At 34.2% G+C, this 22,135-nt stretch overlaps 1 protein-coding gene across 1 annotated transcript in view; it reads right to left on the reverse strand.

Moving 5' to 3' along the window:
* The window catches only part of LOC129233298 (protein lifeguard 1-like), a 61,915-nt gene extending 50,757 nt beyond the window's left edge, over positions 1–11,158 (reverse strand). The window contains exon 1 of the mRNA XM_054867351.1: positions 11,047–11,158. The gene's annotated coding sequence lies outside the window, so the exon portion shown is untranslated. The remainder of the gene's footprint in view (positions 1–11,046) is intronic.
* Between the last annotated feature and the right edge of the window lie 10,977 nt (positions 11,159–22,135).

Here is a 22,135-nt window from a genome sequence, read left to right on the forward strand (position 1 = left end):
AGCGCGAACGCCCTCTGGCTTCTGGAAGAAGCGAAAAATATCGTTGTCATTCCTAAAAAAAAAAAAATGAAAAAATATGAAACTTATTTTCGAACGTAGAATAAATTATTTTTCGAAATTTCTTGTTTAGAGAGGAGTGACTATCCAATATAAATGGGTACAAGTAAAAAAAAAAAGAAATTACAATGACGTACGACGATATCGTGAAAATAACCAATCCTATATCGCTGCGTCATCGGGTCACGATATAAAATGATGTCTAATCCGACAGAGCGTGCGCCATTGACAAAATCGTCACGCGTCATTGTAACGATAACGTAAGCGTCATCGCGTCGCGATTAGAGAAGTGCGTGAAATTTCAAATATTTGAATTTTTTTTTATTAAAACTGAATTATTTTTGATTTATTCCATTTTATTCATAAAAATAACTGTACAGTTTTGAAATTTGACTATTATAAGCAATTTTGTAAAATGCCGTTTCGTGTGATATCGTGCCGATGACGAGCTATACAGTAGAAACGATATACGATATCGGGTAGATGAAACGATATACGGCAATGACGTACAGATGACGCTAAGATATCGGGTGCTACTAGGGGTGCTACAAGGACGTAGCCAAGGGAGGTTGTCCATGGGGTCTGGACTTAACCCCCTTCCCAAAAGACCACTGTCTGCTTTTTGTCAGCTGTTGCACCTCACGTCAACAAAAATTTTTTCAAAAGAGAAAATTTTTATGAAACCCAGTATTTTCCCCTTAAATATTCCCATTAATCGGCAATTTTCCCGCATTGGAGTCAATTCAGAACATGAGAACCTTGAACCTGCAGCTCTCTCTTGCCTCCTGTCTTTTGCTGGGTCGCGTACTCTGTACGAAAATGACGAATTTCCGTTTCTTTCAACTCAGCTGGGTGGTGGACGTTGAAATTCGGTCCCTTTCCCTTGATCCACTAGATTGCTATCGGCAAAGTAATTGAAAAACATTTATTGTCACTTTCGCCGTACCCCAGTCTTATTGGCGTGTTTTTCTTTCTTTCTTTTTTTTTTGTTTTGACTCTTTTCCAGTTTGGACTGGATTTCCTAGACACATGCTGCACGAAGGACAGCCAGAGTAAAGTGCATCCCCGGTGAATCAGTAATTGAAATTTGTTGGATATAATTTTAGATGTTATAGAGCTAATAGCCTACAGCTAAGCTGAAAATTAGGCAACTCATTTCCAACCCTGAAAATTTGAGGGAGTGGTCTGCCCGAAGAAAATAAAACATGAATCATTCTTTACACTGAAAAACATTTATTTAACACATATTATAAAATGGTTACAATACAATAATTTGGTCCTCCGAGGAAAAATTAAATTATGTTAAATCAAAAGATCTTACAATAAGTCCATGCAGGTGTCAAAAAGTCCTGTCGATGTTCCACAGGTAGAAGGACGGCATCGCAATCTCCCCAGAATTGCACGCTGGTCAGTTCACACCTTAGGAGCCAAGTTCACCATATCAGGAAAAAATATCGAAGATGGACACAATCCTTTTTCCTTGGAGACCAAACGACCCACTTAAATTGAACTATAACTTTTCACTTTTATGGACGTCATGGCAGCACGCGCTTCCAAAACTGAAGACATCAATAGCGAATCATTCAGAAAAGATAGGACCTCACCTGAGTGGCCAGTAGCAAAACTTATGAGGACATGGACGAACACATTTACAAACACAAACAACACAAGACGAGGAGACAAGTGAGAGAAAAAAGTAGCCATCGAGCTACGGCCGGTCCGAGTATTTATAGCCGGATCCGACCTTGCTCGTAACAATGTGACGTTACCCTATTTGCATATTGCAAGAACAACTCAGCCCAAGAAAAACGCAGGTTGCACAATTCTTATTTAATTTGACATTCAGCACCCAACACCTCAACATGGTTTTCTCATGTGATCGACATGTGCTTTGTCGGAAGTTTACCGACATCTGCCGAATGACGGCAACCAATCATAGCGTGCCACATATTTTTCCGAACACTTCCGATTCAAACTCGGACATTTGAGTGTCGGTGGCAGGTGGATGGGATTTCCCGTGCAAGGTTTTTCCTGGAATGGCAAAAGTTAAGTTACAAATTTTTTTTTTTAAAACAATATTGGTGAAATCCTTCAAGAAACAAAAATAAAGGCATTTAGCCCAACAAGTTCCCCCCCCCTTGAAGGAAATTCATCAAAAACCATATTATATACATTAAAAAACACTTAACTACATTCATATTATATTTACAAAAGATACAGTTGAAAAATAGTTCAAAAATTTGATACGCCCCCCCTCTTTTAAGTTAATCTCAATTAAATATAATTTTACAAAGCTTATTTAAACAATTCTTAGATAGGGATTTAGTGAAAATGTCCGCGATGTTTACATTTGTCCTCACATATTTAATCAAAAAAATCTTTTGCTCAATTAAATTTCTTAAAAAATGGTACCTTACATCAATGTGTTTTGTACGGGAATTCTCAATGGGAGACCTAGAAAAATCAATTGTTGCAGTGTTATCACAATAAATGACTGTATCCTTAAGCTGGAGGTTTTCAATATTTAACTCACTTATTTCTGTAATTATCCTCTTCAGCCAGACCATTTCTTTTGCAGTTTCACCAAGTGAAATATATTCTGCTTCCATTGTGGATAACGCAACACATTTATGTTTAAATGTCCTCCAATTAATTGGGACCCGATCAATACACAAAATTGATCCACCCATTGAGACTGTCTTCTCGATTAGCGGCGTAATCGGAGTCGGAAACCCCCCGTAGATCTACACTACTGATTGAGCTTAAATTGAGTTTGTATGATATTGTATACTTTAAATATCCTAGCAATCTTAATAGAAAATCCCAATGCTTCCTTCCGGGATTTGCTTGAAATTGGGAGAAAATATTCACCGCATAAGAGATGTCAGGCCGGGTCTTTCCCGCTATGTATGCCATACAACCCAACAAATTTCTGTATGGGAGCTTTTCTGCTTCCCTTTTTTCTTCCTCAGTTTTCGGGCAGTCGTCTTTCGACAAAACTGTACCCTTTGAGATTGGGAGGGTTGAATTTGGCACATAGTAATCAGAGAATAACCCCAAGACCTTCGAAATGTAAGAGCTTTGGTGAATAAAAAGATTATTTTTATCTTCCACAAATTCAATCCCCAGTAGCTTTCTGGTTTTCCCCATTTCTTTAATATCATACATACTTTTAATTTCATTAATTACCTTTTTAATTAAATTTTCATTTTTTGCTAGAATTATTATATCATCTACATAAATAAGAAGAAAAGTGTCTTTATCTCTATGATATACACAATTACATCCTTTTAATTTTTGAAAACCAAAACCACGAAGAACACTGTCTATTTCTAAGAACCAGTTTCTTCCGGACTAGTGTAGTCCATAGAGAGACTTCAATTTACAGACAAAATTAGGGTGGCTTTTGCTGACAAAACCCTCTGGTTGTCTCATGTAGATTTGTTCCTCTAGGTAAGCATTTTTTACATCAATTTGTGAGTGACACCATTTTAAAAGACATATAAAAATAGAAAAGAAAACTCTCACAAGTGAAAACTCAATTACTGGGCTAAAAACTTCAGAATATGACTCAATTGACTGACGGTCCCCCCTTACAACCAATCTGGCCTTGTATCTTACAATTTCACCCCTGTCATTTACCTTGAGGTCGTGGACCCACCTATTTCCCAAAATTGGTTTCCCCTCTGGTGGGGGTACAAGGTCCCACACCTCTCTTTGGTTAATGACATCTAATTCAGATTCCATGGCCAGTTTCCAGTTGTCCACCTCGGGGGTAGCGATACATTGCCTATACGAATTCGGTATAGAAATTTCCACTAAACTTGCTTCTTCACCTTCTCCCGAACTTTCACTCTCGTCACAGATTTCCCCTACTGTTGGATTTTTAGTTGAAAAGTCAAAAAGTTTTGGTTTATATTCTATTTTATTTTCACTACAATATTTTAAAACCTGTTTTAGTGAATTTAATCTTACTTTATTTTTACCGGCAATTGTATAATAAATATCAGTCCTATCCCCGGTCTTTCTCCTTTTGGCTTCTCTAACCCATTTAATTTTTTCACAGGGAGTTTGCTCAACGCTCTCCTGGATTTCCTGTTCAAGTTGAACTTCACTTATAGGCCTGATAAAGTTAAATTTTCTCTCATTCTTATTTTGGACTTTTAATCCCCCCCATTTTTCATTTTCATTGAACTTTACGTTAATAGTCTCTGTGACTGTTCTGGTTTCAGGATCCCAGATTCTGTACCCTTTGGTACGTAAGGCGTATCCGACCATGATCCCCTTGGTAGCCCTCATATCTAACTTTTTTAGTTTAGACCTAGGCTGACCTACATAGGCAGTATACCCAAAAATACGTAGGTGTCTCACTGAAGGTTTACGCCCAGAAAACAGCTCAAAAGGGGTTTTGTCCATATTTCCTATTACTGTCCGATTCCTTACATAATTAAAACAAAGAGCGGCTTCAGCCCAAAACTCATCCCCCAATCCAGAATCATTGAGCATAGACCTCACACCATTCATTATGGTTAAATTGTATCTTTCTACTACCCCGTTCATTTGCGGGGTGTAGGAGTTGGTCCGCTCTATCTTTATTCCCTGATTGGTGAGATAGTTCTCAAAATCTTTGTTAACAAATTCTGTTCTGTTATCGGAACGGATAGCCAAAATTTTTGAGTTCAGGAACCTTTCAGTCCTTTTTTGAAAGTTGACAAAAACATTAAAGGCCTCACTTTTTGCTCTTAAAAAGAAAACATATGATTTTCTTGAGAAATCATCTATAATTATAAAAATATATTTCTTTCCCCCCAAGGACTCGGTCTGAAGGGGTCCCATCAGGTCCATGTAGAGCAATTGAAGTGCAGAGTTAGTACATCTTTCTGGCATAGATTTAAACGAGCACTTCCTCATTTTTCCCAATTGACAAGGGTCACAATTGGGTTTTTGCCCCTTCTTAATCTCTAGTCCCTGGACTGCACCAAGTTTACTCGTTTTGGTGATACTTTCCATATTTATACGGTAAAATCTCCTATGCCATTTTTCCATATCAACACTGACCATATTGGCCCCTTCAGACGGATCCTTGGTCTTAAAAACTTTTGTATAATTAACATTTTCACAATCAATATAAAAATTTGGTTTAACATGATAAAGTTTATTTATTAAATTTGCTGTAAATAGTTTAACATTTTCTTGATTAAAAACACAGATCTTTCCGGGCAACCATTTGAGCTTATAGCCCTGTCTGTCTATACAAGAACCAGAAATTAGGTTGCGTCGCAGTGTTGGAGCATAGAAAACATTATTGAGGGTGATGGTAACTAATTTTCCATCTGATTCAATTTTAAAAATTACTTTCCCAATGCCCTCTACTTGGCTCTTCACGTTTCCTACGGCTACCTCCATTTGTGTGTTTTGTACAGGCTCTAGTTCGGCAAACAATGACTTATCTCGACAAAAATGAGATGTACTGCCGCTATCCAATAGCCATGTATCCTCACATTTTGGGTAGGTAGTATTTGCAGAAATTTCGTTTTCATTTACTGAACAAAACATTCCTGCCTGAGGGTCTTCTTTGGTTTTGAATTTAAAACTCTTATCCTGTTTTACTTTGTTACGCCTCCAACACTTCGACGCAATATGCCCTTTCTTTTTACAAATGTAACAAACTTTATTTTTAGCAAGAAATTTACTCCTACCATTTGCCATTCCGGGTTTTGAAAACATTGCCGAATTTTCTACATTAGGCTCTTCGGCCAAATATCTAATCCTGCTTTCCTCAGCCAGTAGTTCGTCTTTTACTTTAGAGAAGGTAAATCTCTCTTTTTCCCATCTGTAGATGGCTTGAACAATACTGCTAAAACTTGAAGGTAAATGCCGTATCAATTGAAAAGTTCTGAGTTTTTCTTCCATAATATATCCATTTTCGACTAATTGGTTAAAAATTCCCCCCAACCTTGCAGCGAATAATCCCACCATTTCACCTTCTTGCATTTTGCAAGAGAAGTAGGATTCCCATAGTGCGGCTACTCTGGCCAAAGATGGGGGTTCAAAATTTGTCTTAAGGGCTTTCCAAGCTTCACTAGGATCTTCCAAATTATCAATTAACCTTTTTATGTCCTTTTCTAAGTTTAAATAGATGATGGCTAAAGCTTGGCCACATCTTTTTCTGTCAGCACTAGTTAATTCCCCTTCTGGTTTCTTTTGGGTAATCTCCCATAAATCCCTTTCTAAGAGCACCATTTTTATATCTTTGGACCAGGTAGCCCAATTATGAGAGCCCAACTTCTCAACATTTCTATAATCTTTCTCCATAATAAAAAATGATTCGATTTTCTCCGGGCAGGTCAACCACACGACTCTGCTACCACCTGTTGATATAATTTTAGATGTTATAGAGCTAATAGCCTACAGCTAAGCTGAAAATTAGGCAACTCATTTCCAACTGAAAATTTGAGGGAGTGGTCTGCCCGAAGAAAATAAAACATGAATCATTCTTTACACTGAAAAACATTTATTTAACACATATTATAAAATGGTTACAATACAATAATTTGGTCCTCCGAGGAAAAATTAAATTACGTTAAATCAAAAGATCTTACAATAAGTCCATGCAGGTGTCAAAAAGTCCTGTCGATGTTCCATAGTGAATCCCCACAGGTAGAAGAACGGCATCGCAATCTCCCCAGAATTGCACGCTGGTCAGTTCACACCTTAGGAGCCAAGTTCACCATATCAGGAAAAAATATCGAAGATGGACACAATTCTTTTTCCTTGGAGACCAAACAACCCACTTAAATTGAACTATAACTTTTCACTTTTATGGACGTCATGGCAGCACGCGCTTCCAAAACTGAAGACATCAATAGCGAATCATTCAGAAAAGATGGGACCTCACCTGAGAGGCCAGTAACAAAACTTATGAGGACATGGACGAACACATTTACAAACACAAACAACACAAGACGAGGAGACAAGTGAGAGAAAAAAGTAGCCATCGAGCTACGGCCGGTCCGAGTATTTATAGCCAGATCCGACCTTGCTCGTAACAATGTGACGTTACCCTATTTGCATATTGCAAGAACAACTCAGCCCAAGAAAAACGCAGCTTGCAGGTTGCACAATTCCTATTTAATTTGACATTCAGCACCCAACACCTCAACATGGTTTTCTCATGTGATCGGCATGTGCTTTGTCGGAAGTTTACCGATATCTGCCGAATGACGGCAACCAATCATAGCGTGCCACATATTTTTCCGAACACTTCCGATTCAAACTCGGACATTTGAGTGTCGGTGGCAGGTGGATGGGATTTCCCGTGCAAGGTTTTTCCCGGAATGGCAAAAGGTAAGTTACAAATTTTTTTTTAAAAACAATATTGGTGAAATCCTTCAAGAAACAAAAATAAAGGCATTTAGCCCAACAAAATTCCTATTATTTTCTGTTTTAACACACAGTATTTTTTTTTAACACACAGTTATAGGAAACATATCTAGAACAAATTTGTAATCAGAAGAAAATTAAGTTTACACAAACTAGGTAAGTTGTAGTTCCCTTTTAAAGTTTTCTTAACAATACGAGCAATTTTATGTGTTAATGTGTTTGCCCATTTAAAAATTAAGTTCATACAGCAATGAAAAAGAAATTCTGCACATTTTGTGTGTTTGAAGATGAGAAAAAATAAACATTAATTTATTTTTGCTCTTTATATTTTTGGGATGATTAATTTCAGATTCATTTTATATTTTGATTATTAATCTTATTTAAACTTTAAGTTTATTTTTAACAATAATAGATTACTTATGTCCCCAGAAGCTTACAACTTTTGAACTGTAATCCTGAAAAGTTTTTTTTTCTTTTTTTTTTTGAACATTCGTGTCTTATTTTTAGCTCAAGAAAACATTGAGAAACTTCTCTCTCCTTTCTGAGAAACAAACTAGATTTTTTATGGATGTTTTTCCACCCAATATTTAAACATGACCATGAAACATATTAAATGCCCAAAAACAATTTGTGTTTGAAGGTAAAATAAGTGAATAAATAAAATTGGAAGTTAATGCAACGAAATTACTTTTCGCTGTATCAAAATTTCATAAAGCGAAGAATGAAATTGAAAATTACTGGAATATTTTACTGTGATCAATTTATGAAATTGCAAGTTCGACCATATTAACACATGTAATTTAAAAGTAATTATTTGAAATTCATACTTTTAAATCTTACTGAATTGTGAATCTATGGTCCCAAGAGAAGAGCCGATAGTCATTTTTAACTGAAGAAAAAAAACTTTCTTCGATGTTCCGTTTTTCAAGTAAAGCATATTTGTATTTGCTTCATTTGAATAAAGGTATAAGGCCTTTGTATTGAGGAATTATTTAGTAAGCATCTATGCATCCATCATTAGTAAATTGCGAAGGTAGCATTAAACATAACAAAAACGTACATGTGCATTTAACTATAAATTACCAGGTGAAAATTTCTGCTACTTACTGCAATACAAGCAAATAATTTAAAAAAGGTGAATGCAAGGAAAATTTTCTTGTGTTTTTCACTTCTATATTAGTTTTTTTTACTCTTAATTTCTTCAAGTTAAAATCACTTGCTATTTTTTGCACTAGAATATATTTTACTAACATCACATAAAAGAAAAAAAAAAGTCAATACCTAAGTAATAAAATATGATATGCTTTTGAGAATACAAGGTGATTACAAAATTGCTCCTAGAATGGAAGTTATACCAATTTGAAAATGAAAGAATCAGAAGTGTTATTATTGTTATATTAATTTTGGAAGATTGATTAAAATCATTACTGGATTTTTAATCACAATTATTCTAAGAGTTTTTACAAAAGATTGTCTTTAGACTTTGGAACATCAGATGACTGAGGAACAAAAAATTTGCAAACTAAGGCTATAAGAAACCTATAAATTTTATTTCGAAAAATTGGCTAACTTTATGCATACATATTGTTGAAAATGTATCTAATTTGATGCTGTGCTGTATTATCGCAAACGGGAGGAAGACTACTTAATGATCAAAATTAGAGACGTACCAAGTACTCGGTACTCGGCCAAATTCTGATCAGATACTCAGCCAATACCGAGTAGTTGCAAAAAATTGAATATTGTACAAAGCAGATACTAAAATTTATAGAAAAAAGAGCAAGCATTATATTCTGCAAACATTTACAATTAAAATTTATAAGTCAAATTTTAAATTTTGAGAATAATGAAGTTTGTAATGCTTCAATGGAATAAATCTTTATTTTAATGTCCCCAAAGTTGATAAAAATTATTTATGTAAAATTATGCAAAAAGAAAGTACAGTAAAACCTGTGAAGTTGACCACTCTTGTAAGTTGACCATCTGTCTAAGTTGACTGCTTTTTTTAGGCACGGAATTAGTCCGTATCATATAAATCAACCTCTGTAAGTTGACCACCTGTTTAAGTTGACCACTAAAGTAGTGCACCGCAGGTGGTCAACTTACACAGGTTTCACTGTATAGAAAATATGGAATTTTTATGTTAAAAATGGATTTTTGTTACAAACAAAAATTAATTATAAAAAATTATGAAAATACCTTTGCTTAAAAAATAAAAGGAAATAAAACAACGTTAAAAGCACAGTGCAGGAACACTGCAGACATGTGTTTTGGCATTGCAAGGAATTCTTTTTTCAATGCACAACATGAGAGCTCGTGGATTTAAAGGCATCCGACGAAAATCAGATTTTTTTTGTCGAATGTCTTAACATTCTTTAGCTCACATGTTATGCACTGAAAAAGACATTCCTTGTAAGGGAGGGGAGGGGAGGGGGGGGGGGGGCAGAAACACATGTCTGCAGTGTTCCTGCACATTTGTTGTATTAAAATTATTTATGTTTTGCGGACTAAAACTATAATTGATTGGTATAAATTTGTTTTAATTCCAACTTGATTAATCATATCTTCTATTTATTTATTTTTAATTTTAAAAATAATTTTTTTGTAAAATTTTTGACACAAACAAAATTGTTTATATAATGCGTAAATTGAATTTCAGCAGGAATTTAGTTTTAAAAACTATTATATGGACAAGGAGGTCTATACTACTATTCCAATAAGTTCAAAATTCATCACATGTGTGTCGGTGGTTCTTCATAAAACGTAATTGGTACTTGGTAACTCGGTCGAATAGTAAAAGGCTTAATTAATGGCTGAAAAAGAAATGTTTTTACATTTTTGCAAAGAAAAAAGTGCTAAAAGCAAGGAAATTCTAATTTCAAAGGGCCCCCTATATGGGCGCCCTTGGTTTGACTGTACTGTGTGATTTCTTTCCTTTTGCATTTTTTATAAGCTGAAAAATTATTTCACAAATAACTTCTTGGATCAAAATGACTCTTCTGGGTACGGGTACACATTTTTTTTTTTAAATGTTAATTATTGATTCCATCAAAGAAGAATTAATGGATGAATCCTGATATGTTCTATTGAATTCTAAAACAGGGAGTTAAATGTATTCTGTTAAACTGGCCTGTAACTGCAGTATTACTTCTTTAGCAAACAAAAATGCTTTTTGTGTTCTTTTAAATAACTAAAACAAAATTTTTTTTAGTGTGAAGAAGTCAATTAAAAAATAATCAATTAAATTTATTTATTCCTTTTGGGGTGGGGTGGGGGTTAACCCCCCTCCCCTTAATTATTCATAAAACGAGTTCATTCTGATTTTAAAAACTTAATTATGTGTCTTAATATGATGTAAATGATGTATGACTTAATAGGATGAAAACAAAATTAAAGACAACAAGAAAATTTCTACTACTTCCAACAACTGTACCTTGGAAGTATTGCGTAACAAGAGCTATTCACTGCACCACAAACAAACTTCGCACTTTGGAAACTTAAGCGTTTTGTAATTATAAAACGATAAAAATCATTCAAAAAATTTAATCGGTCTTCATCACTACTTTTCTCTCAAACACTACTTCAAATACAGGGAACAATACTCACTGGAATCACAGCGAAATTTCTCAAATTTCTTGAGTTGTCACAGTATCAGCAGTGGCAGCCATATAACAGGAATCTGACAGTTACGTTGTCCATCTGACAGTTTTGTTGCGTTAATTTTCATCATCCCTCCACCCCCTTCTATTATGCGCAAGCGCTCTGTTCCCTGTTACTCGGCTCTAGAAATTTCTGTCTTCCGACTCTATTGACGGTAAATATGCGCGCATGTGCAGTATACTAAACTGACTTTTCTGTTCGAATAGAGCTACCGGTCGACGCGGTTAACCGGTGTTCTAGGAGCAGAACGAGCAACCGGTAGCTCATCGGTTAAAATAATGACGTCACCTCTAATGCTTAAGAATCAGGTGACGTCACTGGCTGTCACGTGATCGATCAACCGGTCGCTACCGGTTGAGTTGCGTGTGTGTGTGTATGCAACATGCATATATCCACATCCTAGAACTTTCGCGAAGTTCTTTTCCCTGATTGGTTACCTACAGTAAATTGGCGAAATTCGAAAGCTGCTAAAATGGTTGGCGAGAATTTCGCAGTGCTGCTCTTCGCGGAGCGCAACTCTGCGTATGCTCTGCGCAAGCGCCGCTGCTAAAGCGATATTGTCACAAAGTTCTGTACTTTCAAATCTCTGAACGATAGTCTTGAAATAATTATTTGAACCACGGAGTAGGAAGAAGGAGAGAAATGTCCTACGGGATTGCGAGTGTAAAAGTCGCAACGATTGTTCACTATTTCCAGAGGGCGCTGTATGTGCACCGCTCCCGACAATCGCAGCAGATCAATGTAAATGATGCTAAGTTTCTCATTTTTTTAGAGGCAGCTATTAAAGCAAAAAAAGAAAAAAAACTACTGGAAATTGGTTGTAATAAGGGGACAATATAGTGGACGATGTACGGCTTTCGTCCACAGGAAGTTAGCGCAGTATTTTGATGGAAAAATTTATTTTATTTTTCATCACCAACTTGCCGAATTCGTCTGCTATTAATATTGCGCTGTGCGATGTTGTATTTTTTACGAGTTGGAATGTTTCTATTCCTGTAAATAATTGACGAAATGAGAATGTAGTAGTAATTACGTAAATCCTTTTATTAATTAGTTGTAAATTTCGTGACATGTTTCGAGAACTAATTAAAGCGAAATAAATTTTTGCTTTCACGACCTTCAACAGATAAAAATAAATATTAATGTTCCATTCACTTAACTTCAAGCTGATATTGATTATAATAATTTTATTCACGTGTTTACTCACTGCTTAAACAGATTGCATTTTTTTTCGACAACCAAATGGAAAAAAAATCGACAAACCTTATTCATTCAAAAATATTATACCTTGGAACGCTTTTTTGAGATAGTTTGTGGGGTTTTCTGTTGAAAATAATCATGTGTATTTTTTAAATGAAAAAGGTTTCCCGATTTTTTTTCGATTTGGTTGTAGAAAAAAATGCAATAATAATAAAAAAAATAATGATAACAATTCTGTTTAAGCAGTGAGTAAACACGTGAATAAAATTATTACAATCAATATCAGCTTGAAGTTAAGTGAATAGAACATTAACATTTATTTTTATCTGTTGAAGGTCGTGAAAGCAAAAAATTGTTTCGCTTTAATTAGTTCTCGAAGCATGTCACGAAATTTACAACTAATTAAAAAAAAGTATTTACGTAATTAATTCTACTACATTCTCATTTCGTCAATTATTTTCAGGAATAGAAACATTCCAACTCGTAAAAAATAAAACATCGCACAGCGCAATATTAATAGCAGACGAATTCGGCAAGTTGGTGATGAAAAATAAAATAAATTTTTCCATCAAAATACTGCGCTAACTTCCTGTAGACGAAAGCCGTACATCGTCCATTATATTGGCCCCTTATTACAACCAATTTCCAGCAGTTTTTTCTTTATTTTGCTTTAATAGCTGCCTCTAAAACAATGAGAAACTTAGCATCATTTACATTGATCTGCTGCGATTGACGGGAGCGGTGCACATACAGCGCCCTCTGGGAAAAGTGAACAAACGTTGCCACTTCTGCATAGTAAAGATTTATCTCCTTCCCTTTAATCTCCCTGTTTTGAACACAATGGGCGCGTTTATAAACTCTTGATCTTCGGTTGCTCCGTTCTCGACCGGTCGGGGCTCTGACGTCACGGTCGTCAACTGAATCGAAGGAGTTTATAAACAAACGCGCGGTCGTTCCGGTCGATTTCGCTTATTTGCGCAATGGAGTTTACATTTTGAAAGTCAGTGTTAAGTACTGTGTGAAACTGAAAGTTCGCTTTTAAAATTCAGGAATAATAATATCCTATTGTTGTTTTCGTGCTAGTCTAAAGAAGAAACATGTAAAAAGTCAATCGGATGAATTTTAAGTATTCTGTGGCTTTCTCTGAATGTTTCTGAGAAGATGACTTAGTTTAATCGTCAATTTATTATCACGGAAGATTTGAAAAAAAAAAAAAAAACAAGGCTGCAAGAGCAGCTTATTCATTAGCTCTTATTTGAATTTGATTGATATTTAGCTCTCATTACTAATTTTGTTGAGTATGCATATAGCCGTAAGAATCAAAGAAGGTTTTTTCAAAAAGCGTTTTGTTTCAGTCTTTATTTTGTTTTCAATGGAGCATCGTTTTTTTTTTTTAAATATAAAGTTAGTCAATACTACGCTACTGCATCAAACGAGCTTTATTATGGAAATATCGATAACAAAATGGGCAGCAAAAGAGAGTGCTAGTGTACTTTAAAATCTAACATACTCTGTTGCTGACCTTTTTTGTTCTATATGCTTCCTTTTTTGGATTGTGACAGGTAAGTAAGAATAGTTCTTGTCCAATGTTATTTCAATTATGGTGTTTTGATGTTTGTTCTGTCTCATTTGCTTGCACAATGTAATAATCATGATACATTGATAATATTGTTTCGGTAAAAAGCTCAATTAACAAACAAAATTATTTGATTTTTCCCGCATGTTTTGGTGTTTCAAGTTGATAGGATTTCATTGAAATCAAAAATAACAAATTCAAGTACACAATAACCTCAACCAGAATCTTGATAAGATTTAAAACTGTCTGTGATTCAAATTATCTCTTAAAAAATTTCTGTAAAAAAAACACTGTACTTCTCCCGAGTCTCGAGTGCCATATTATGACGACAGCAAAAATGTCCATAGTCGAGTTCCACAATGATACCAGCATATTTTTTCAGTTATTCTTGTTGCTTTTTCAACATTGGGAGTACCTCAAAATTTGTGAACAACCTTTGTTGCTCACCCAGAGCCGACCATAGGCCATGTCAGGAAATGTTATAAGTTTTATAGGAAGCGGGACACCCATCGACCAAACGGACAAGGGTCCCTCCTTGGCTGTCTGTGGCCCAGAGCTCGCCAAAATATATATATCTAATTATACGGAATTGTTTGAAAAAATATAAGAACAGGGGTCGACCCAGACCTGAATTGGGTCCACTTTGCGGCTACTTCACAAAATTTCACATTGTAAATGCAGCTCATTCACAAAAATTTGCATCATGAAATAAAAGTCAAGATCCAGAGTCACCCCCTCACCATGGGACACTACAGATTGAAAAAGTGGTGACCTGTAATAAAGACTTTTTGTGATTCTAAAGCTTGGACATTAACAATTTCCTTCTTACACCTAATTGAAAGGTTGCACAAGCATCATTTTGCCACGTTTATAGCTATCAAATTGAAATATAACCTGGCAATTCAAAATGATTTACTTTTCAAAAATAAAGAAAATTCACAAAAATATTTAGCTTTTTCAAAATGGGGTCCCAAAAAAATAAAAACTGGATGGACCCCTGAAAAACTTTCTGCAAATTTAGTTAGGTATCAAAATTATTGTTCAAGTAATCTCATTAAGCGGAAACTACCATATGGGTACAGAGTAGAAACTCGAAAATTCAAGGTAATTGGGGGCTCGTATCGATGAAAACTCGGATTATCCGGAAAATTCTTCCAGATTAAATTTGCACCATTTTTAGAGAATGTATGGAGGAGCCTCTTTTCTTAGTGCAAAGAAAAGGAAGTATTGTCTTCATGAAAAATTATCACAGATATTTCAGCATAAATTTTGCTTTTAATTACCTCTGAGCAACTTTTTTCTTTTCACGAGGTCTGTACGCTGTACGTATTTATTTTTAGATCCTTATAAAAATCAATTTTTCAGAACTAAACTGTATAACTGATAATATAAATTAAACACCTCAAATTAAGTGGAACTTCTTACTTTCGAGACTCCATTGTATATATGTATATATATGCAAACATGTGTCTGGTTTTATGATTAGTAAATGACAAAAGTACTATTAAAAAATTTAACTAATAAAATAGTTTTTGAAAATTCGAAGCGTTTCTTACATAGCGTTCTTAGCGTTTCATACAGCCATACATTAACGTATACAGTATGACTCTACAACAACTATCTGAATCGCTTTCAGAATTTGAGCAAAAAATAAAGGCAATTGCACTCGCTGCAATTTGCAAAATTTTTATTCTGTCGGGGCATGCTATTATCCTTCTCTCCGCAGCAGCACTTGTTAGTACACTTAGCATGAAAAGCATTAGCTTTTCTACTTGACCAACTGATAGCTCTTTCTCTTTAAAAATAGTTTTTCTGAATTTCAACATTCATACAGTAAATACCGTCGCCTCTGCTTAATCGCATAACGGATAAACGAATACCCCGCTTAAAAATAAAATATCCCGGAACCGAATATTTACCATGCCGTAGATGCAAAGTTAAAAATCCCCACTTATTCAAATGTTTCGTGGAACTAACAATATTTGTGTAAATGGGACCGACAGTAGATTAAAATGTACTTTCGGAAAAATCTAATAATACGAATAGGGTCTGGTTGATTTGGGTAACTGTAGTTTTACCGTAATTTAGAAGTTTTTTTGCTCTAAATAAAGCATATTCTTGTATTAAACATTTTATGTAATGCGTATTTCTAATTACCAGTAAAGTTTCAAAGAATCAAAATAGAGAAGATCTTTCAAAATGACTTGTTTTCAATTTAATATTGAAAAATGCAAAGGTAGTATAGTTTTACAGTAAAACTTGGTTTATTGTATCTTTCATTTTATGGACATTACACTAAAAAATATTTAAGGGTGCTTAGTGTTCAGTCTCCATCTAAGTGATTTAAATATGGCCAGGGGCAGACTGGCCCGCGGGCCAATATGCCCTCAAGCCTAAACATCTTTTTTTAAAAAATAAAAAAAAAAAGGTTTCTTTTAATTAATTTAAAAAAAAAACCATTTAGGTGCAATTTCCTTTTTTTGCGCTCACGAACCTGTGCGACTTCCCTTTTCTGTTTCTTTTAACTCGTAAACCTGTGTACCATTGTTTTTTTTTCCCCTTTCTTTCTTTTTCTCATCTTTTTGTTGCTTTTTTTTTTTTTTTTTTTTTGTTTACACCTTCTTTTTTTTTGCGCCCTTTGGAGGCCAAGGTTGACGCCCTCTTGCGGGATCCAATCCCAGGGTTCATACCCTTTAGGGAGAAAAAAATTCAAGCACTTTTCAAGTACTTTTCAAGGTAAAAAATTTTGTTTTCAAGGCAATATCATAAATTTGTACTAAAAATATTGTATGCAGATTTCATTTACTACGAACACATAGAAATAAGGTAATAATACAAAAAAGTATAGGAAAACAAAATTGCTTTTTCTACAACGAGAGACGCTTTGATGAAAGATCTACTGCGTTGAAAGTTTTTCTGAAAATGTTTGAAAAGTTTGGTAATAAAGAGAAGCAGATACCAAGAGGTTTAATTTTGAGGTTTTTCAAAGGTTGCAGCAGTCAGAGGTTTGTATATTTTCTAGAATCAGCAAATTAATACTTAAAAAAAAAACCTTTCATAAGTGCTTTTAACTTTTATGGGAAGAAACTAAAATACCCAAGTTCAATGGCATTGCCAGAGAGGAGTTTTTGAAGTCACTCCCCCCCCCCCACCCGGTTTTAACATTTATTTCCAATATCTAAACAGTGGTTTATTACATTATAAGGGCGGTTAGGACAAAAACACTACCCAGAAAGTTATTTCAGTTTGCACTATTAAGTTCTAAAAATATTAGGTTTGCAAATCATTCATAAGTATGCAAATCACTTATTCGTATGTATTTATTAGCTGTTCAGCCAATATGGCATTTCAACTGTCCTCGAGTAAATTTAAAAATTAGGAAGTAAGAAAAGTTTATGAAAGTCCACAGTCCAGTCTCTACACCTCAAAATATACAAAAGCAGCTTAAGCAGTGATAAATACTCTGAATGCAAACTTGAGCCTATTCAGCTTTCATTGATTAACTTGCAATAGACAATAAATGTGCAAGTTCAGATTTATAGAGCCATATTTTGAAATTGAAAAGGTTCACAAGAAGTTGACATATATTATGACAAAAGTAGTTTTATTTTGGGAAAAAATGGGTTATTGTTGAAATTAGAATTTAAATTTAGAAAGGCAATAATATTCAGGTGTAATTGTGATTTGTGAGTTCATAAAAAATTACCTGAAAGTTTCAAAGAGCAAAATGGGGCGAGGGGGGAGAATAATTTTTAAAATTAAGACCCCTATTACTTGAATATACGTATGTACAACAATAACTTTTGCTATGCATACAATTCATAAAATAGTTTATTAAGTCAAAATATTCTGCATAGAAATACCATGCCCAGTGCCTGTTGATAACCAGCAACAGGCATTGGGCCTAGCTAGGCTGGTACTTTTCTCCGCACGCACCCCACCACTTAGCTGTAAGCCTTAGGATCCACCGCCCGGGGGTCCGCGTAGCGGGCCCCGGCACGGCTGGGTGCGGCGGTCGATAGTCGTAACGTGCTACGGACGCGCTTGATGCCTATTGCGCCGGGGAAGGTCCCCGTGCTGTGCGTCAGCCCAGCTGGGAGTTTACCCCTAAATGTTTGAACCTTGCTCACCATGAGATACGGTATGTCTTCCGTTACCTCGTTGAGGTCAATTTATTAGATTCAAATGAAGATGAATGACCCTCCTTAAGCTATCTACCCCTTTGCTGATTAAAGCCTCTTTCAGTAAGCTCCAAGTACCCACAACCTTAATAAAGTAGTAATTTTGAACATTTGAGGAAAAGGGGAAAATTGCAGATATAGGGAGGTAAAAGCATAAAAACGAACACTACTGGATTTCAAGTGAATAATCATAACACAACCACCCCTGTTATACACCTTATTTATTTTAGCAGACATAAAAAAAAAATGATGTACTTATAAATAAAATTATATAAATCAACTTTATATTTAAAATACAAACTTTAAGTTAATTTGTTAGGTGCTCAACTGCTGAAATTTAATTAAAAAAAAAACCTGTTATGACCAAAAATTAGGTAAAGATAATCATTCAAAATTGCAAAAATAAATAAGCAAATAATTAAACAAGACCAAGGTAATAAATTCTTTAACTCTTTAGTTATTAAAATAAAAAATAAAACAAGCTAATCTGATGTAGCAGTGTCAAAATAACTACTAATTGCCAAAAATATGAAAATATTTACAAAATGCAAAAGGATTGAAATCTCAAACAAGGGAAGCAAATTTTCGCAAATTAAGTTTAATGTTGTCAAGTTTCCCATAAAATAAACTTATATTTTACTGAAATTAAACATAAAATATGCTGGTCTACGGTAGCAAATATGAAAATAACATCCGATTAGTGAATATATTTAAATATTTGCAAGATGAAAAAAGATTGAAATTTCAAACACGAGAAGCAATTTTTCGCAAAGTCTGAGTTCGTTCGACGTGGCATGTTTCCCATGAAATAAATTTGTTTTTTATTAAAATTAAACAAAAAATATACTAATCTAAGGTAGCATATGCGAAACTAACATTTGATTAGCCAAAATATTTAAATATTTGCAGGATGCAAAAAGATTGAAATTTCAAACACAAGAGCAATTTTCCGTGAAACCCGAGTAAGTTCAATGTTGTCATGGTTTCCAAATTAATTTCTTTGTTAATTAATGAAATTAAACAAAAAATAAACTAATCTAAGGTACCATATGTCAAAATATCTTTCGGTTGTGAAAAACATCAAAATATTTACAAGATGCAAAAGGATTGAAATCCCAAACACGGAAGCAATTGTTCGCGATGTTGCATACTGAAGACATGTTCAGAAAATTGCATTGGTGAAATACGTTTTTAAAACTTCTAAGCACAATTCGTTGATTTTTGAGAGAATTTAAGCACTAAGAAACTTTTTCAAGGTTTTCAAGCACTTGAAAATGAACTTTTTTTTTCAAGCACTTTTCAAGGTTTTTCAAGGGCGTACGAACCCTGAATCCGCCCCTGAATATGGTTTTTGAAAATGTCCGAAGATGTAGGCAGGACTACAAAACTTTTGCTAGGGTAATTAAATTATGTGGTAGGAAGACCTTGAACACCCTGAACATTCCCATTACCTGAACCTTTGTGGTTCAGGTAATGGCAAAATGAAAAAAAAAATTTGACCATGAGAATAACTGGGCCAGCTGTCAATATCTGATTTTTTTGCTAAATAAGCACTGTAGGATGCTGGCATATATTCAAGATACTTTCAATCCAGGGCTCGTCTCCTAACTTGCATCTATGGATATACAGTGAAAAAAGTTTAACATGATATATGGTTAACACGCAATGATATAATATATAATAGTCCGGAAAAAGTATCTGTGTAATTTAATTCAATTTTTTAAACAAGAAAAAATTTAGTCCCTTCAGTTTCATGTTAATTTTTTTTTACTGTATTTAAAAATAAAATTTTTCAAGTTAAAATTTTTTATAGTCAAGCACAGCGATTCTCAACCAGTGATCCGGCAGACCAGTACTGGTCAGCAGGAAAAAATCATGACCAGTCCTCAAACACTTTTTCTTCATTCACGTTTTTAAAAAAATTCCTGTTAAGATTCCTTTCTTTATTTATTTATTCATTTATTTTTATTACTCTGCAACAATTTTTTTTAAAAACCTTTGCTGTCAACACAATCTTTTACGGAGTTTTATCGTTCCCTGAGTCGGAAGTTTTCTTTTTTTTCTAAAATAAATCCATAAATAGAGGAAAAACCACAGCCTCAAAAAAAAAAAGTGTCGCATGTTTTTAATATAGTCTACAAATATAAGTTTTTTTTATATATTTTTTAAAGAAATTTAAATGGTCTGCGAACTTTTTTCAACATCTTTTGTCAGTCTGCGGGTCACAAAAGGTTGAGAAGCGCTAGTCTAAAACACTCAAATGCTTTTTATGTCACGGAAAAGTGTAATGCAGTAAACCTTCATTTATCCAGACAACTGATGCCTTCACTCATTTTTCTTTGAATTTGTACATCCACTTAAAAAAAAAAAAAAAGAAAGACATACAGTTTAACCCCGATTTAACAATTGTCAAGGGACTGGAAAAAGATATTAAGTCAAGGATATCGTTAAATCGAGGAGCATAGACATTCAATGCAGTCAAACCCAGGCCAGTGAAATGTATCCTTAAATTCAGAAAATCATTAAGTCCGGTATCGTTAAATCGAAGTTATACTGTAGATTTTTACCCTCTGACAAAAGCTCCGGCTTGCTCCCCCTAGATCTGGCAGTTCTTCAAGTATTTCAGGTGTGTAGTCAAGAGGGCATGATGTTCTCTTTAATTTCCCAAACCAGTGTTCATTGAACATACCACTGATTCATCTGTAAGCATTATCCCTCACCTTTTTTTTCCAAGACTACACCAATTAAATGCTGTAACAAAAATCAGAATATGATTTTTTGGAAATTTCATCAGTTTTGTTTTGCACAAATATTAATTTCTTCTTTGATGTGTTAAATGTGAATATTAAGGTATATTACTCAAAAAAATCAACTTTTTCTAAAAATGCTAGTCTGGTCTATTTTAATAAAAGCTAGAACAGGTAATGATACCCCTTTCCCCAATATGGTTGAACATGCAGTGCCCGATCAACCGAAAGTGATGCTCAAGCTCTGGTAAAAAGTGGTGTCCCCATCCATGAGAAAATCCGTACATATTTTCAAAGAAGCTGTTGTGTACTAGAAAAGCATTGGAGCATTCACACTAAATGTTAATCAAATTCAAAAAATGCCACTTTCATCCTACTTGTGCAATCTGCAATATATGTTGTACACATATCCTGGTACAAATTGAGAACTCATTGTTTTTTGCTATCTTGTATACATAAGTTAACAAAAGCTTAACATGTAAAATTAGTACTAAGCAATATTCAGCTGGCAGTCCACTTTTCTATCAGTACCTTTGTAGAGATTTTTCAAGATATATCCTTTTTTGTGTTTTTTGGCAAATTTAGAGAATATTCAGAAGAGATAACCATTTAAAATTAAAAAATGGAAATTAAAAGTACTTTTCTGTAATACAGCTAGAACTATCATATTTTGTCAACATGGAATAAATGCAGCTGCTTTACTTTTAAGAAAGAACTTATTCAGTTGAAGTTTTGAAACTGGAAGTATATTGTAATATTTAATGAAACACTCTTGTTCAGAAAAAAAGAAACAGAATATCCTGTTAATATGTACAAGGAATAGAATTTTAAAAGAATTAGTGTTGACATATGAAATTTCCATTTAGCTTGAAGCAAATAAAACTGAATTTTGTTTATTAAAACCAACACACTGAAAATACTATATCAAAAGAATCTTAAGTGCAGATCTAAAGTTGCAAATTTTAGGTTGACAAAAATATCAACTGTAACAGCATATTAGGGCCAACAATCATGCATTAAATATGATAACGAAGCATTCAATCATTGTTTCAAGCTAAATACAAAAATTTACCATTATTTCAACTTTAAATTCTACCCTACATATGCATCATTCTAGCGTAAAAATTTAAATTTATTTTCTATTCCCACGTTTAAGGACCGCTGTACGAATGAATTTCTAGCTTCAACATGCAATGTAAATATGTTCCTCTAAAAGAACAGACAAAATAAAAGAGTTGATTCCGCCAAACATTCAGTGGATCAGGTTGTCAATAGTTAAAAAAATTAAAATGATTTAGAATTTTTGACTAAAATGCACTTTTTCTATTTTG

Source organism: Uloborus diversus, unplaced genomic scaffold (assembly GCF_026930045.1).
Source record: "Uloborus diversus isolate 005 unplaced genomic scaffold, Udiv.v.3.1 scaffold_317, whole genome shotgun sequence".
In the NCBI taxonomy this organism is placed as follows: Eukaryota; Metazoa; Arthropoda; class Arachnida; order Araneae; family Uloboridae; genus Uloborus; species Uloborus diversus.